We start from the raw sequence: 20,183 nt of genomic DNA on the forward strand, positions 1-20,183 counted from the left end.
CATGGTGCAGCAAACTCCCATTATTAGGTCTCACTCCCTTTGGTTTACAAGATACAGTTTGCATTCTAGACAAAAACACCAAATACACATCATGATGACAGTGCAGCACAAGACCTGTGATCCATGGCTCCGTAGAACTAACACACATTTATTCCTTCATACATGGTAGGCCTGTTTATTTTTTATTTTATATGTATAACCTGACTGATGATTTGTGCCCTTTTCTTTACCCAAACTTGAACAGATTTTTTTTCTATTTAATTTTACCCCTTTTGCTTTGCAGTATTTTTAATCAACAAATGACCTTACATTAGGCAAGATTATGAGTGAAGCGCAAAATATCACTTACGCAAGCGCAATATTTGAGCTCCACTCAGTAATAAGAGCGCACACAAATGTGTGCTGGTATTACAAGTAACGCGTATTGCAAACGCGACCTTGTGTTCGCATTGCATAGAAGCTTTGCGCTCACAAAAGCGCACTTCCATAGGCTCCAATGGGAGCCTCGTTCTCATGCCATGAGACACGACTGAGAACCTAGTGCAGCGAATGGGGTAAGTCGGGCAGCAATGGGCAAATAATATTAAATATATATGCATATAAATATATACATATATATGTATTTGTTTATATGTGTATATACACATATTAACACACACACACACACACACACACACACACACACATATATATATATATATATATATATATATATATATATATATATATATATATATATATATATATATATATATATATATATATATATATATATATATATATATATATATATATATATATATATATAAGCATTTATAGATAACTCCCAGTTCCCAAAGACTGCAATGTAAAGGCAGTTTAAAGTGCCGTTTTTTTTTTCTTACACCCCACACCCGCTCACTTTAAGCCCATAAAACTGCTTTGTGCAGTAATTTTTTTTTAAAATTAAAGATGTTGATATTTTATATTTTTAACAGGGATATATATTCACACTTAAAGGGACACTGAACTCAAATTGTTTCTTTCATGATTCAGATAGAGCATGACATTTTAAGCAACTTTCTAATTTACTCCTATTATCAATTTTTATTTGTTCTCTTGCTATCTTTATTTTAAAAGCAGGAATGTAAATCTTAGCAGCCAGCCCATTTTAGGTTCAGCACCATGGATAGCACTTGCTTATTAGAGGCTTACATTTACCCACCAATAAGCAAGCATAACCCAGGTTCTCAACCAAAAATGGGCCGGCTCCTATGCATCACATTCCTGCTTTTTAAATAAAGATAACAAGAGAACGAAGAAAAATGGATAATAGAAGTAAATTAGAAAGTTGCTTAAAATTGCATGCTCTATCTGAACCACGAAAGAAAGAAAAAATTGGGTTTAGTGTCCCTTTAATTTTGGGGGCAATTGGGGGACCTTTTTAAAATTACCCAGGAGTCTGACCTCTGGTTAATTTTTTGAGTGCTAATTGCTACCACAAGCTCTTGTAATGGCTTGTTATTTATCATGAATTTGCCCGTTTACGGACATGCGATAAATTAGAGATCCACTCGTAATCTATCCCATTATTAGCAACCACTGCAATGTTTTATAGAGACTTGTGTAGCCTGTCCTGAATAGATCTAAATTTTCACTAGATGTAAACAGCATTTGTGGCTGACCTATATTATCATGTTTGCGGTTTCACAAGCTAGGGAAGTATTCTATATTGTTAAAATGATAAATCTGGATTCTGGAAGAACAGTCAAAGCTCAGTATGTCACTGACTCCCAAGGGGGAAGGGCTGACTGGCAAAAGAAGCAGCATATACTGGTAGAGATGAGGAATTTTCCATATATATTATTAAACTATCAGTATATTTTGTCTGTAGGTCCTATTGTAGGCTAAAATTGCTATTTTGTCTCATTTGTATTACAGTAGGCTACAGTATTTGTTACCAAATCATCCAAGAACAGAGTATTTGTTTTAAATGGTAGCACCAGAATTTGCAAAAAAAAAAATATTCTAGGCTGTGCACCTACATTTACTGTTTGTGCCTGGTCAATGTGCCAGCACATCAAAATGTAAGTGCACGCAGCATATGGAGGTATACTCCACAGGTCACAGTAAAAGATATCTCTAAAATATTGATGGCTGCTGATAGATTGTGTAAGTCGATTGCATAAAGGCTTCTAATAGAAATTGAAATACATTTATGTTCACGTCAGTGTTGACTGTAATGTCATGGTTTACTTTTTTCTGCTGTTAGAATTCTGCTGTAATGACAGACATATTACTTTTCATGTTGGCTTGTTTAATTACTAACGCCTAGATTTAGAGTTCGGTGTTAGCCGTCAAAACCAGCGTTAGGGGTTCCTAACGCTGGTTTTGGCCGCCCGCTGGTATTTAGAGTCAGTCAGGAAAGGGTTTAACGCTCACTTTCCAGCCGCGACTTTTCCATACCGCAGATCCCCCTACGCCAATTGCGTATCCTATCTTTTCAATGGGATCTTTCTAACACCGGTATTTAGAGTCTTGGCTGAAGTGAGCGTTAGAAATCTAACGACAAGACTCCAGCCGCAGCAAAAAGCCAGGAGTTAAGAGCTTTCTAGGCTAATGCCGGTTCATAAAGCTCTTAACTACTGTGCTCTAAAGTACACTAACACCCATAAACTACATATGCACCCCTAAACCGAGGTCCCCCCACATCGCCGCCACTCTATTAAAAATGTTTAACCCCTAATCTGCCGACCGCACACCGCCGCAACCTACGTTATCCCTATGTACCCCTAATCTGCTGCCCCTAACACCGCCGAAGCCTATATTATATTTATTAACGCCTAATCTGCCGCCCCCAACGTCGCCGCCACCTACCTACAATTATTAACCCCTAATCTGCCGACCGGACCTCACCGCTACTATAATAAAGTTATTAACCCCTAATCTGCCTCACTCCCGCCTCAATAACCCTATAATAAATAGTATTAACCCCTAATCTGCCCTCCCTAACATCACCGACACCTAACTTCAAGTATTAACCCCTAATCTGCCGACCGGACCTCGCTGCTACTCTAATAAATTTATTAACCCCTAAAGCTAAGTCTAACCCTAACACTAACACCCCCCTAAATTAAATATAATTTTTATCTAACAAAATAAATTAACTCTTATTAAATAAATTATTCCTATTTAAAGCTAAATACTTACCTGTAAAATAAAACCTAATATAGCTACAATATAAATAATAATTATATTGTAGCTATTTTAGGATTAATATTTATTTTACAGGTAACTTTGTATTTATTTTAACCAGGTACAATAGCTATTAAATAGTTAATAACTATTTAATAGCTACCTAGTTAAAATAATTACAAAATTACCTGTAAAATAAATCCTAACCTAAGTTACAATTAAACCTAACACTACACTATCAATAAATTAATTACATACAAATACCTACAAATAAATACAAATAAATACACTAACTAAAGTACAAAAAATAAAAAAAGAACTAAGTTACAAAAAATAAAAAAATAATTTACAAACATTAGAAAAATATTACAACAATTTTAAGCTAATTACACCTACTCTAAGCCTCCTAATAAAATAACAAAGCCCCCCAAAATAAGAAAAAATGCCCTACCCCATTCTAAAATAAAAATAGAAAAGCTCTTTTACCTTACCAGCCCTTAAAAGGGCCTTTTGCGGGGCATAGGTTAGGATTTATTTTACAGGTAATTTTGTAATTATTTTAACTAGGTAGGTATTAAATAGTTATTAACTATTTAATAGCTATTGTACCTAGTTAAAATAAATACAAAGTTACCTGTAAAATAAATATTAATCCTAAAATAGCTACAATATAATTATAATTTATATTGTAGCTATATTAGGATTTATTTTACAGGTAAGTATTTAGCTTTAATTAGGATTAATTTATTTAATAAGAGTTAATTTATTTCGTAAGATAAAAATTATATTTAATTTAGGGGGGTGTTAGGGTTAGGGTTAGACTTAGCTTTAGGGGTTAATAAATTTATTAGAGTAGCGGTGAGGTCCGGTCGGCAGATTAGGGGTTAATACTTGAAGTTAGGTGTCGGTGATGTTAGGGAGGGCAGATTAGGGGTTAATACTATTTATTATAGGGTTATTGAGGCGGGAGTGAGGCGGATTAGGGGTTAATAACTTCATTATAGTAGCGGTGAGGTCCGGTCGGCAGATTAGGGGTTAATAAGTGTAGGTAGGTAGCGGCGACGTTGGGGGGGGCAGATTAGGGGTTAATAAATATAATATAGGGGTCGGCGGTGTTAGGGGCAGCAGATTAGGGGTACATAGGGATAACATAGGTGGCGGCGGTATACGGAGCGGCAGATTAGGGGTTAAAAAAATATGCAGGGGTCAGCGATAGCGGGGGCGGCAGATTAGGGGTTAATAAGTGTAAGGCTAGGGGTGTTTAGACTCGGGGTTCATGTTAGGGTGTTAGGTGCAGACTTAGGAAGTGTTTCCCCATAGGAAACAATGGGGCTGCGTTAGGAGCTGAACGCTGCTTTTTTGCAGGTGTTAGGTTTTTTTTCAGCTCAAATGGCCCTATTGTTTCCTATGGGGAAATCGTGCACGAGCACGTTTTTGAAGCTGGCCGCGTCCGTAAGCACCGCTGGTATTGAGAGTTGCAGTGGCGGTAAATATGCTATACGCTCCCTTTTTGGAGCCTAACGCAGCCCTTCTGTGAACTCTAAATACCAGCGGTATTTAAAAGGTGCGGGAGAAAAAAAAGCATGTGTAGCTAACGCACCCCTTTGGCCGCAGAACTCTAAATCTAGCGGTTAGATTGTTACCAAAGTATTTATATTCTCATTTTTGCTACCAGCAAAATATTAAAGGGACGTTCCAGTGCAAATTATGTTGTAGATTTACTGCAAGTTTTCAAAGTAAATATGTCTGCAAAAATGCTTCAAAGATACTGCCAGAACAGCACCTTTTATGTGCCCTAGTTCTGATCGATAAGCTTACTGATGACATTTTAGTAAATTAATTCTTGTCTAAAAGGAACATATGCCAAAATCCACTCACAGGCATGTGAAGACAGTTTGGGATTTTAAACAACCTATATTATACATTTCAAAATATTTAATTTATACCATAGTATGGTAAATGTAAATAGATAAGTCTGGGAGATTGTCTGTTTATATAATATTAAATATGAAGTGAATTGAATAATAGCTGCATTGGTAGATTTAAAATGTGTTAAAAAATGTCAGAATAATAACAGCTTCTTTTATTTTCAGATATCTGAATTGGCAGAAGAATACCAATGTAGGAAGACCATGCAATAAGTTGCCCCATAAATTGTACCTAAATTGTGTTTTCATGCATTCAGAATGACACTGTAAAAATATATACAAATATGTGGGCTATATTTATATTGAAAAGAAATGTGACCTTTAAACGCATCTTTTAAAATAATATAAGTAGTATATCATGTTTAGTATGAAAATACTCAGAGTAAATAGTATAAAATAATCCCATACATATTGAACATGTAATTTATTAATACTGGAAATTAAGTTAGATATTAAACTGTTAGCAGCATTGATGATGAGACTGTATTTCTGGTTGTCTGCTGCCCCCCAATTGAATAAAAATGGTTTTGCAACCAAAAGGTATTTGGCTACTCAGGGAGACATTTCCGAAATAACCTATGAGATGTTCAGCTCCGAGGGACAATGGGAGACAAGCTTCGGTAAGGGCCTATCCAAATCTTGTGGGAATGATTAAAGAGCAGAAGGACGGGGTTAAATCTTTGACGGACTCAAAGAAGCATAACTTTTTGACTGAAAGAGAAACACACAGGTTTGTGCCAAGTATCTTCTCTGCAAATTTTGGGACACTTTCTTAGAATAAGGAAGATAACAATTTGAGGCCTGTATCTTTGCAATAGTGGATAAAACCTTCTGATATGACCCACAAGAAACTCTGGAAGCTGAACATTCATTTGGTTATGTGGTAATGTATGACAGTGACTATAATTTAATATTTTAAAGCAAATGCATTCATTGTTACTACAGTTTAAGCTGGTAATTTAAAGAGCATATTCGGTATTTTAAGCTTATATTCATGTCCTGTGTAGTTTAGAACTAGTCACATTAATGCTAAATAATTTTATTTGCTAGAAAATAATTTATACTTTATATTTATAAATCAGTTTTACTATTGTGAAATTTCATATAAATTAGTTATTGTAGTTAAATTTCTCTGGTGTTTATTAAGTTATTTGTAGCTATTGTAATATATTTTAAAACTAGTTTTATTTTGGCCAAATAAGAGTTTATTTCAGCTCAGATTAATTGGCATATAAATTGGCTATTGCATTAACAATACACAATTTCTGGTGGTTTAATTGGACTTATATCGAACCATTTGTGGTATTGTAATAAGCGTGTATAATTGATTCATAATATAGTTTCTACATAAATATATTTCAAGGTGTCTATAGAGGTAACTAATCAAGAACTAAGGAATAAATATAAATGTCTAATAAATATATTGTTACGTATATACATTTTATTGGTTGGCAACTGCTAAGATATTAATAAATGATATTGTAAACCTAGTATATACCAACATATAATCTGTTGGTGAGTGTACTGACAACCTAATAAAGTGTCAGGTGAGTGTATGTATATATATATATATATATATATATAATCATGCATATATATATATATTTTTTTTTTCAACAAACTACAAGAGGAGAACAAGGACCATCAAAAATTTCCATGGCCCGGAACAGATAGGGAATCAAGCACTCTTTTTCAAAAAAATATAGCGGAATTAGACAAAAGAAATAAATCTCTGACCAGTACAATCACAGAGAACAATAAATACTTTATTAATGGTACAGAAATAAATAAATCCTAACTGTCCGACTATATCAATTCAGGTATATGTTAGCAACACAAAGTAAAAATTGTTAAACAAACAAAATGGTACATGTGGCCAATTAAAACCCTGAAGATGTGCACATCATGAACACAATATTGGCAAAAATACAGTCCAAAGACACCTAGTACACCACTACACCCAAGCTGTACACGGTACCCAAGACAATTCAAGGGATAATTACCGGACAGGTAAATTATAGGGATCTAAGGAGTGATAGGTGCTTTGTAAAGATTTCTGGAGCAACAGTAGCAGCAGTATAACAACAATTACAAAGAATTACATACAAGTATGAAGAATAGCTATTGCAAAGGTTATTAGCAATAAGATAGATAATAAATTGCATACAAGTATGAAAAATAACTATTGCAATGGTTATTAGCAATAAGATAGACAATAGAACATAGTAATGAATCTTCCATAATGAATTGCCTCAGAACAGCAGTTGCATAGAAACATAGCAGTTTATATAAAGATGCCTGCATATACAGAGATAGAATTCTCACAGAAGTGTATTGCTGAAAAAAACAACCAAATCACAACAGGATGATTTTCCACATATAGCGGTATTGTTTTCAGCCAAACTTAGCATAAGTCCAAGGTATGCAAAAAGGGATAAGTGCTGCCAAAGCTGCATGCGTGTTAGTAAAGCATTGTACGCATTATTACTGAAGATATTGTTTGAAAACAGCAAATAAGCCAAATGAGCAGTAGGAGTCAGTCCAGGCTAACCCCCCCATATTGCATGTGTAAACAGCTAAGTTCCTGTGTTAAACCGTAAGCATGCACTTATCTGATTCTGGAGGAATATATATATGTGTGTGTATATTGATATATAATGCACCAAAATACCATCAGATATATAGAAATATGTATTTATTAATAAAACATAATTTATTCTTACGTGATAAATTCCTTTGTTTTTTGGTGGTGTGAGTCCACAAAAATCCTTACTTGTGGGAATTCATCTCCTGGCTATCAGGAGGAGGCAAAGACACCCCACAACAAAGCTTTAAGTATTCCTCCAACTTCCTTCACTCTCCCGGTAGTACATATAGCCAAGGAAAGGAGGAAAAAGTAAGAAAGATAGTAGGTTAAAGAGGTGCGAACTAGAACTGCCGCTAACTAGTTAAAAATGGGCGGATGGTGGACTATCACCACCAAGAAAGAAAGGAATTTATCAGGTAAGAATAAATTATGTTTTCTTTCTAAGGTAGTGATAGGCCACAAAAATCCTTACTTGTTGGAACTAATACCCAAGCTGTGAAGTTCACAAAAAAAGCGGATGGGAAAAGACGGAAAGGCAGGCACCTATTCACCAGGCACCACCACCTGAAGAACATTTCTTCCAAAACACAGCAAAGTAAAAAGAATACGCAAAGGCGACTACTTTCCTGCCTCCAAGAAAACTTTAAGAATCAAACTACACAGTCAAGAAGCTAAGGAAACAGAAGCTACCTCCTGGCTCTTACATTAAACAGAACAGGCAACAAGCAAAGTAGTAGACTGTCAAAAACAACTTTAAAGAGATATGAAACCCAATTTTGTTGTTGTTCATAATTCAGATAGAGCATGCAATTTTAAGCCACTTTCTAATTTACTCGTATTATTAATTTTTCTTCATTCCCTTGGTATCTTTATTTGAAAAGCATGAATGTAAGCTTAGGAACCGGCCCATTTTTGGTTAAGCACCCAGGGTAGCACTTGCTGATTGGTGGCTACAATAAAAGCTGTATTGCAAGGACTATAAACGCAAAGTTAAGCAAAATGACAAAAAGTAACCATTTTGCCCAGCATGCATTGACTGTAGAAAGAACAAAGCTGTGGATCTCCCTGCTAATGGGTTTGTGCAGCAGAGGCCGTTCCGGACTGCTCCATAATAGTCCTTAACAACTATTAATATGCTAACCATAGTGAGCACTGAACCTCACCAGTATAGTAATATACCGCAGAAGAATACAAATATTGGATACCTGCGATATCTTCTCCTAAGTAAGAGAAGATCAGTGCACAGTCACATACAATATAATCAAAAAGGTATGGGATATCCTGTAAAATCTCATACCAAGTAATGTTATATAATGATACAACTATTTAACATTAGTACACAATTCGGAATCTACTGTAGCATTCTCAACCTGTAGTATCCTCACACAATGCAATTAATATCATTGTACACCACTATATAACAGTGGTATAAGATATGGGATGTACTGTAGTATCCTCTCACTAAGAAGGTTAAACATTGCACCGCAATATAAAACAATAGCACTAAATATGGAACATACTGTAGTATCATGTACCATAAGAGGTAAACCATTGCACATCAATTTACAACAGTAGTACAGGTATACCTCACTTTACAGCACTTCACTTTACAGCGCTTCGCTAATACAGCGTTAATGTGGAGCTAAAGTTCAACCTCCAAGAGTTTTAAAATAATTCTGTACTCATCGTGAGATTGCGAGAAAAGTGACTGGCACCATTTTGTTATGCGCACTCTGTTTACAGCATTACAGTGCAATCTGTGTCACAGTGTTGTAGTCTGGCAAATTTTACTACAATAATTGTCACTATTTTAGAGGTACAGTTTTTATTGAATACTAATTGAATACTGTGCTAGTGTTAAACTAAACTTAGTGCTATTGCACCCCTAATATATGTTAGTCCATAGACCCTTTGAAAAAGCCACGGTAGTGGCGAAACATGTTAGGGAATTGTTTGTTGAATGCCGTGTAGCATTTTTTATTTAGCAGGAATGGGGGTCTTTATAGCATAAAAATTGTGGTTGTGCACAATATTGATTCAATGTAATTTATATAGAGAATAACTCAGTAACTGTATTACAAATAGAACCGGCATTTAGAGCGAGTGCTAAGTGTTGACTGCAGACAAGCGGTTAAAAAATACGGAACTCGAAGGTATATACAATACCGCAAACTGTCAGCTTAAGATCAGCACTCAGCCTGCCAAAACGCTTAAAAACTAGAGTGGTAACACCTATCAATCTGTTATTTTTCAGTATAAGCTAAGCCAAGTTAACTTGATATAGTGGAACTGAACTGGCAGTTACAGCTAGAGCCCAGTATTTATCATAAACAAGCGGTTAAGAAATATAGAATATAAATATATACACAATACCGCAAATCAATTATTTAAGAGTTATATTCAACCTTCGAAAATGCATATTATGCAATTCAGCAATAAATATTAAGCATCCTATTTTTTAGCACAAGCTTAGCTACGCTAACTTTACAAAACAGAACCGGTACATATATTAAGAGCCCAGTGTTGATTCAAACTTGCGGTTAAGAAATTTGGAGCATTAATATATATACAATACCGCAAATTGTCAGTTTGAGATCAGCACTTAGACTTTTAAATGCCTAACATTCAGTCCGGTAATATATACCAACAAGCCTATCTTTAATATAAGCTAAGCCAAGCTAAATTCACGAGTAGCAGCTACTCTGCAGCAGCTCCGTAACAAATTCATATAATTGCTATGTCTCTGAAAATGAAATAAACACAATAAAATTCCAACATAAATACTGAGGTGAATAAAGATGATAATAGAATTACAAGTCACTTAGGTGAAATATTGCAATAAAAACTGAAAATAAAAAAGTCATTCAAGAAAGTTATTACATCTAACATTAAAGGTTAGCAGAACAAGTGCACAATTGATAGAAAATCTTGCTCATGCAGCCAACATAAATACTATGCTAACTATAGCAGAAACAAGACAAAAAGTGTAACAAATAACTATCCTATACAGTTAACTATGAATCATATATTGTACACATTTAATATATGAATAAATTATTAAACAATGTGATACAATTGAAACTGTTTTCAAGCGCTTTGTTACAACATTAATTACACGAATCACGTGATAGAAATAACATTATACCTATCAAAATAAGCGCAATACCAAAATCAAGCTAACCAATTGCTATCCTTTTATAGCTGAGTATCAATATCAGACTCACAACAGAGTAAATATCGAAGCACAATAGCTTTACTGATACCACTCCAGTGTTACCAATATCTAACAGCATATAAGTACTGAGAATACCATAACGTGAAATTGGACTATTAATCCAAGTTTTTCTCTCTCTCTCTCTCTCTCTCTCTCTATATATATATATATATATATATATATATATATATATATATATATATATATATATATATATATATATATATATATATATATATATATATATATATATATATATATATATATATATATATATATATATATATCACAACCACCTTAATTATCTGTAAAAAACAGATATAATTTAATCAGACCCAATCCTGCAATTTTTAACTTAGTATGTATGTAGACTGTGTTTGGTGTTGCTTTTTTTAAATTTACCAATAAAGGTTATATTTTAATTCATCCCCACTCACTCCTCCTATCCCAGACACCTATACCTTGTCCAACTCTTGCCATTGTTAAATAGGGAAAGAGTGCTATACAGGTGTACATTTCATCAATCCTAGGATTGATAATGTTAGTCCAAACATGTTTTAAAGTTTTTAAACACACTGGCAAGTGAAAAGAAAGCTAAAACCGCATTGTTTAACTTCTAAGGAGGTACTGGCTTGAGCCAGGAGGGGAAATCTTAAGGGCACCAGAGAATTGAGGGGAGGTGAAGTGCGTGTAATAAGCGCAGAGATTGCTTATCTGAAAGAAAATATTTAGTGGCGAGCTGAAACACCTCCCCTCCTGGTGCTGTACTTACTATACTTCATGGCCAAGCAGGAAGAGGCTACAGGAACTATCGTAACAACACCCATGGCAGGATTGTGACCACAACTCCTACTAGGAGATATACATTAGACAGCCATTACTCTCCTATGTCCCCCTCTTCCAGGTACTATCCATTGAGGGAAAATCTGGGATTAATATCCCTGTAAATCTTCAACAAATCCTGAACACCTCTATTCATGCCTCTCTCCTTGACTAGGCAAAGAACTACTGGGAGTGAGAGGGAAGTAGGGGGGATATTAAAAGATTTATTGTGGGATGTCTTTGCCTCCTCCTGGTGGCCAGGAGATGAATTCCCACAAGTAAGGATTTCCTTTGACTCTCACCACCTTAGAAAGAAATAGAACATTGTTTGCTATGTGAAGAACATTGGAATGTGAAATATTCATATTTTCATGTCGGATTAGCCCACTTGAAAATATGTGATTAGGTTTGCGCGCAAGAAGGGTGTTCCACGTTTTTTGCTCCATTGACTTTTACGGGGGAATACATTAACGCGCAATAGCCTAAGTTTGGCTTTTTGTGCGCATCGGGTTAGCGCTTGCGCAAAAACAGTTTAATTTGAACTTGTAATACGAGCACTACCCGACACGTGCAGCAAGCTTACTTATAGCGAAGTTAGTGCGCAAGCAGGAGCATTAAATACTGCCCCGCTTCTAATCTGGCCCTTAAACTGTATATATGCATTTTTTTTTCTGTCATGTACAGTTCCCAAGTAAGAGAAGGCACTGTCCATAAGAAACATTCCCTTCATCTAACCTCATCAACCTTTCGGTTCTGCAAATAAGGGGTTAATTAAAACACTATGGTATCTAATCTTTAGTCAGCACCATATCCGCTAAACTTATTTTTATCCTGGTCACAAGCAGAGCAGTTTATGAATCAGTTTATTGTGTGGGACAGTGTGAAATGCTCTGCAAACTTCTAGATAATACTGTATAATGTACTGGTCTATCACTTTAGTTGCACTATAAAAAAAGAAAGAAAAGGAAATAGATTAATCTGACACAATCTTCCTGAAATACATCAAACCACTGAATTAGTCATCTGACTTAATTACTATTCATGTCATATGTCAGTATTTACCAGAGTTCTTCCTACCCCCCTGCTGTAGCTTCTTAAAGGGACACTGTACCCAAATTTTTTCTTTTGTGATTCAGATAGAGCATGACATTTTAAGCAACTTTCTAATTTACTCCTATTATCCAATTTTCTTCATTCTCTTGGAATCTTTATTTGAAGTGCAAGAATGTAAGTTTAGATGCCGACCCATTTTTGGTGAACAACCTAGGTTGTCCTTGCTGATTGGTGGATAAATTCATCCACCAATCAAAAACTGCTGTCCAGAGTTCTAAACCAAGAAAAAGTTTAGATGCCTTCTTTTTTATATAAAGATAGCAAGAGAATGAAGAAAAATTGATAATATGAGTAAATTAGAAAGTTGCTTAAAATTGCATGCTCTATCTGAATCACAAAAGAAACATTTTTGGTTCAGTGTCCCTTTAAGAGATGTATCCATTAATCAGCAAGCCTTTCTGTAAAGCAGAATAACATCAAATTTCACCTGACAACTCTAGCTCAACTGTCCAACTTTTTTTGCATAGCTGTTACATGGTTGAAAATTTGTCCTTCTTTGTACAAATGAAAGTTTCTCTCTCACATTCAAGTTGGATACTGCCTTGAAGATAACTTTATTTGTACAGGAACACAGACAGAACAGACAACAAGTAACAAATCAATCAACTCTTCCTCCACCTATCAAAAAAGCCTTTAGATAATTACAAATATAGTTGTGAAATTTTGGACTTTGTTTACTGTTTTACTATAACTCTCTCAGGCTGATCTGCATTTTCTGTAAATTGTTTTGATAACTGATCATTTCTGAATCTTCTTGACAGGATATCTAATTGTATCATAGCTAATCTGTGGTGTAGTAAGTCAAGTCAGTTATTTTCCCATATGTTTAACAAAGCATTTAAAGAAGTTTGAATTAAAGGGACAGTGAAGTCAAATGTAAATGTTTATTCAGATTTCCAATTTACTTTTCAAATGTGCTCTGTTCTCCTTTGTTGAAGAGTAAATTCAGGTAGGCTAATAGGCGCTTAGGAGCGTGCACATGTCTTTAGCCCTCTGTGGCAGCATTGTTTGCAGCTATGTATAATATTGCTATAAACATTGTTGCAAACACTCCTGACAGATGTCTAAAAACACACTCCTAAACTCACCCAAGAATACAGAGCGGAGCAAAATTGATAATACAGTATAGGTAAATTGGAAAATTGTTTAAAATGTCATGCTCGATCCAGTCCGTTTGCTTATTTTTTAATGTTGTTTTAAAACTTTCGGTTCCTGTCTGTGACCTTATTTTGCATATCTTCAGTGATTGTTACTTTTGCTCTCACCGGTCACCCTATGCCATTCACACAGCGCACTGCCGCTGCTTTGGATGTATGGCAGACTGTTCACACCTTCGCCATGCACTCTAAAGATGGGGTAACCAGCAAGAGGCAAAGGAGTTAAAAATCATAAAGATACACAAATTCAGCTCACACACAGGGCCAGAAATCTGTAATACAAACTACTTAAATATTTTGGCATTTTGTGTCCCTTTAAATGCTATAAACACAAAATATTAAATAAAATTGTTTTGGAGTTTGAGTCTCTTTTAAGTGCCATTAAACATGTTGAGATCTGTACATATAATAAAATGGCTAATTAAAGGACATTATATACTCATTTTTGTTTTGCATAAATGTTTTGTAGATGATCTATTTAAATAGCCCATACAGGTTTTTTTTTTTTGGTTTTTTTAAATTATAGTTTTGCTTATTTTTAAAGGGACAGTCAACACCAGATTTTTTGTTGTTTAAAAAGATAGATAATCCCTTTATTACCCACTCCCCAGTTTTGCAAAACCAACACTGTTATATTAATACACTTTTTACTTCTGTGACTAACTTGTATATAAGCATCTTCTGGCCGCCCCTAATCACATGACTTTTGGTTATTATCTATTGACTTGAATTTTAGCCAATTAGTGCAGTGTCTGCCAGTAGCCACGGGCGTGATCACAATGCTATCTATATGGCCTACATAAGCTTGCTCTCCCCTGCTGTGAAAAGTAAATAAAATAGAGGCGGCCTTCAAGGGCTTAGAAATTATCATATGTGCCTCCCTAGGTTTGCTTTCAACTAGAATACCAAGAGAACACAGCAAAATTGTTGATAAAAGTAAATTGGAAAGTTGTTTAAAATTACATGCCCTAGGAGCTTCCGGAGGAGGAGCACAGGTGTGTGTTCAGGTGCTGCACCTGTCCTGATCTCTCCTACCTACAAGCTGTTGGTGTGGAACCACGCCTAAAACCCTCTAGTTTAGGGTGGCTTGTATTGCTGAATATCACCGCTGCTGGAAACTCCATAGTGCCCTGACATTGCACTAAATAGCTGCAGGTAGCAGCCCTGAAAAAGGACCTATCATTACAGCAAAATTAATACCCGTTAAAAAAAACAAACAAACAAAAAAAAAAAACGCTTGCTGTCACACAACCCCCTTATTAACCCGGGGTAACCCAAGAAGAAGTGCTCAGTTAAACCAACAGGCAAGTCAAATTCCCGATCACTGCCGAATAAATTGAAACGGAGGACGGAGCTGAGAGGCGCTGCACTTATCATAAGCTGTGTGGTCTCTGAGAACTTACCGCTCTCCTGAGTGCAGCTTTACTGAATACCTAGGAGTTGGAGCTGGAGTTACCTGTGCATCGTACCGGCATTGTGGCTAGTCCAGTGGGTGTGGATGGTGTAGCCCGCTGTTTTTCTTTTCTGCATTTCTGCGCTGAAGTGGCATTCCCCCTCCCACCGGTGCTGCGTGAGGGGGGGCCACTGCTGGAGGAGACGGGTCGATCCCTGGTGCAGGGCTGGTTCCGGGAAGGATAACGTGGAGCTGTTGGAGCGGTAATTGTGGAGGCCTTCCCTCCCGCCTCTGCCTTCTTTCTTCTGCCTCTTGCCAAGGTGTTGAGACTCAGGAGTATTGTTGATGTCGGCTGATAGAGTGATTGTGGCAGCATATGAGTCACACCCTTGAGAGTAGCTGACCGGCTTTTCTGAAAAAGTCGCAGGAGACGAGGATATTGGTTTCTGTGTAGCACAGCCTGCTGATTTGTTTCCCGGCAATTGTTGTCCCCTCGACCTGGAAGACGCTCCCCTTCCCACCGATGCTGCGTGAGGGGGGGCTGAGGCTGATGACCGCTGGTTATCCCCTGCTCAAATCTTGGGCTAATGGTTCTGGGTAACGTAGAACTCCTGGGATAAAACTTGCAGTTTTGTTTTCCTTTTCAGCCGCCTCTACCCTGGAATGACTTGGCTCAGTATTGGACCCTTATTACTTATTCTTTTTTTCCCTTTGCTGGGGTTTGCACATAATCTATAAGCGATGACAGCCGGCCTGACCTTGTTAGAAATAACGGCTATTTGTTTGCAAGCACTGTATAACATCTAAACTTGTTAGATCTGCTCTCTTTAGCTGCTACTTACGATAAGTTAAAACTTAGAACATCTTAGTTTCTAAATGGCATATATTTTTTCTTGAAAGTGCATGTTGTTAACTTATAGCAGCAAAATGTGAAACATTGTATTATCTTATTTCCTGAACCATTTAGTTTGTTACTAATTGACTGGGGGTGTTCGCTTGTTTCTCTTTCAGACCCACAGCAAGTGTATTTTGACACCGGACTACTCTATGTAGCTCTGTTTAAGTTTTGAAGTCACATCCAGCGGTGTTAAAATATACTATGAGTATTGGCCTCAAAGAAGTAAATTATATTTAGCTTAGAGGTGTGTTTGACTCTGATATAAATAACGGCTATTGGCCTATAAGCGCATTATAATACCTAAATTTGCTAGGTTTGTCTTCCTTAAATTTGTATTTATGACAACTTAAAATTTAGAACCCCCTAGTTTCTAACTGGAATATATTTCTCCTGGAAATGGTATGTTGTTAATTTGTAGCAGCAAAATGTGAAACACTGTATTATCATATTTCTTGAACCATTCAGAATGTTACTAATTGACTGGGGGTTTCTTTTGTTTTTTTCTCAGACCCACAGCAAACGTATTATAATATTGGATTACCTTATATAGCTTTGCTCAACTTTTAAAGTTACATCAAGTTCTGTTAAAACATATCACGAGTACTGGTCTCATAGCAGTGAATTATACTTAGTTTAAAGGTGTGCTAATAGCCTACAAGTAATCTGGTGTGCCAGATACACACAGGCGAAATAATCTGAGTACCAATTAGTTTAAAAGTACCTTAAAAGCTGATTTCTTCCTAAAAATTATAAAACATTGATTTGATGGCCTAGGACTGGAGACTTGAGTTGTTAAACACTGTTTTTTCTGTTCTCAACTGAAAATTTTAAAACGGTATATTAATTACTATTGAGGGCTTTCTTAAAGTTTGTGGGCTCCACAGCAGGACCCCTTCTCTGTGATATGATATATCTTATCTTGTCACCAGCATGACTGAACCTGACTCACTTAGTTCACGGTTAATTTTTCTTTTTTCTCTCTCCTTTTAGAGGAGAAGATAACATCAAACAATACACAAAAGTGTGCACTTTTCTTTTCCACATATCCCTCACACCTCTCTCCCTTCCTCAGTAGATTAGTTTGTCTTTTTTCTTTTTGCTCCCTATCACAATCCACTCCCATCATTTTATGGATAAATTTCTACACACACAATCTCGCACATCACCTTCAGTCATGTCGGCCAGACAGAGGGATAAAAAACATAAACCTAATATAGAGCCTGTGGGTGAGCCACAACTGGTAACCCAAGAATCGTCAAACTTACCTGATTCTGCTGATACACAGTCCCTAGTCTTAAATATCTCTGCTGCTCTTGCACCCAAGTTTGATTCACTTAGAATAGAAATCAAACAAGATATTGCGCAGCTAGCTGCAGAAGTCAAACAATTCTCGGAAAGATTCTCTGAAGTTGAACAGAGAGTCTCTGATTTAGAAGATCTCACTCTAGCTCAAAATAGTAAACTAGAAGCCACTTCCTCAGCCCTTGCTAAATTGCAAAATAAAGTAGAAGACTTGGAAAATCGCGCTAGGCGCAATAACTTGAAAGTAGTGGGGGTACCTGAGGGGAAGCAGTTTGAGGATTTAAATAAATTCATAACACAAACATTACCAGCATTGTTGAACATACCTCAAACGCAGCCAGTTATAGAAAGGGTGCATAGGATAGGGCCATCACCTTTATCTAAAGAAAATATGAGGCCAAGACCAATCATAGTTAAATTCCTGAATTACCAGGATAAGATTACATTTTTACAAGCCTTTCGTAAAAATCAACCTATATTACTAGAAGGTACAAAAATCCTTTTATTTCAAGACTATGCAGCTGAAACTGCCTCAAAAAGAAGGCAGTTGGCTCCGGTATGCACTAAGTTTATACAGCAGGGGCTGCGAGCGACAATCTTACATCCTGCCAGGTTACGACTTGTGTGTAACAACACTTTGCATTTTTTTGATTCTGCCCGTACGGCAGAATCTTTTTTCACCAAAAACTGCACACCTGAGCAGTTGAGGTGACATACTATTTAGTTTTTTTTTTCCCCTTGGTAAAAATTAGAATAGATCTGTTATTTCTCATTTTATTCTCTAAGATGGGCCCTTTTCAGCAAATGGGCAACATACGGCTCAGGTGGATTAGTCGTATGTTTTGGGGTTCTCCTTTTCTCTTCTTTTTTTTTTTTTTTCCTCACCATCTTCCCTTCTGGAGCATAGATTCCTATTATAATGACTGGGATTAAATTTACCTCATGGAATATAGGAGGGCTAACTTCTCCTATTAAGAGAAAAACGATAATTTCCTATTTGAAGAAAATAGGTACTGCTATTGCTTTTCTACAAGAAACCCACTTAAAGACACAAGAAATTCTTAAACTAAAATCTTCTTGGGTTAAGGAGGTCTTTTTTTCACCTAGTTCTAGCCGAAAAGGTGGAGTTGCTATTCTTCTGGGTAAAAAACTTAAATATGAGATAATACAAAGTGAATCAGATGAGGAGGGGAGATATATCATACTGAAAATTAAGATTGCTAATGTTTTGTATACTTTATGCAATGTATATGCTCCAAATGTTTTTAGTTTCTCATTTTGGGATACACTTCAGGCCAGGCTCATGACATGTGCAGAGGGTTTTTTAATTTTAGCTGGTGACTTTAACATGGCTCCTCAATACCCAATTGATAGAATGAGGCAGCAGCCATTAGTCAAAAAAACTAAAAGAGATAATCTTGAGGCAAAGTTGTTCTCCAGGATCTTTTCTAATTTGAGAGTTAAGGATATTTGGAGGATATTGAATCCGGATACACGTGATTTTACATGTCTCTCAAAAGCACATAAATCACTGTCACGGATTGATTTATTTTTGGTTGACGAAAGACTTTGTAAACACAAAGTATCAGCTCAAATCTTGCCTACTGTGGTATCTGATCATGCTCCAATCTGCTTTGAGATTTATACGACTGGCCTTTCACATATAAATAATCGGTTTTTCTTTCCTAAATATTTGTCTGCTGATTCTGGATTCAGAGGCTTCCTCGAAACTAAGTTTCAGGACTTTGCCTTGTTCAATGCGGAGGCTAGAGCCCGTCCTTCTTTGTTCTGGGAAACTGCTAAAGCAGTGCTGAGGGGGGAAATTCTGGCATACACCATTAGGCGTACCAAGAAATTTAAAAAACGCGAAAATGAACTTCTTCGCGCAGTTACAAATGCTTATAACTCATATCTATTAGAAAAGACGTCCCAGAAATGGGTTAAATATATTGCTGCATTAGAAGAGAGAGATTCATTCCTACTATATAAATCTACTCAGCAGGAAGTTCGGTTTTCTGCGAAATTCTACAAATATGGGAACAAGACGGGAAAACTTTTGGCTAGAATGTTAAGGCAGGACTTAGGTTCTCAGTTAATAGATTCCCTAGAAAAAGAGGGACGGTTGTTTAGTTCCTCTCAGGATCTTGTTCAAATTTTTTATGATTACTATAAGGGAATATATTCCCCCAGGACTTTCTGGGGAGAAATCTCTTTTCCAACATTAACACCTAGTCTAATTAAGGAACTTGAATCTCCCATTACGGAAATAGAAGTTGCAAAGGCAATTAAAAATTTGGCATATAACAAAGCACCCGGCCCGGACGGAATACCTAATGAGTTCTATAAAATGATACCCTCCACTGTAATACCTGATTTAACCTTATTATTCAACTATATATATATAGAGGGAAATGAACCCTCATCTAATTTTACAGCTTCATACACGTCTTTAATTTTAAAAAAGGGTAAAGATGCAAGAATGGTCGAGTCATATAGACCCATAGCTTTGATGAACACCGATTATAAATTGTTGACTACGATTCTCGCCCAGAGACTCCAGTCCCTTCTTCCCTTGATTATTAGCCCAGATCAGGC

The 20,183-nt window shown here is 36.2% G+C and overlaps 1 protein-coding gene across 2 annotated transcripts in view; it reads right to left on the reverse strand.

Moving 5' to 3' along the window:
- Positions 1-20,183, reverse strand: part of ANKRD35 (ankyrin repeat domain 35) — a 223,107-nt gene that overhangs the window by 32,953 nt on the left and 169,971 nt on the right. The gene's annotated exons all lie outside the window — the stretch shown is intronic.

Source organism: Bombina bombina, chromosome 1, assembly GCF_027579735.1.
Source record: "Bombina bombina isolate aBomBom1 chromosome 1, aBomBom1.pri, whole genome shotgun sequence".
NCBI classification, from domain to species: Eukaryota; Metazoa; Chordata; class Amphibia; order Anura; family Bombinatoridae; genus Bombina; species Bombina bombina.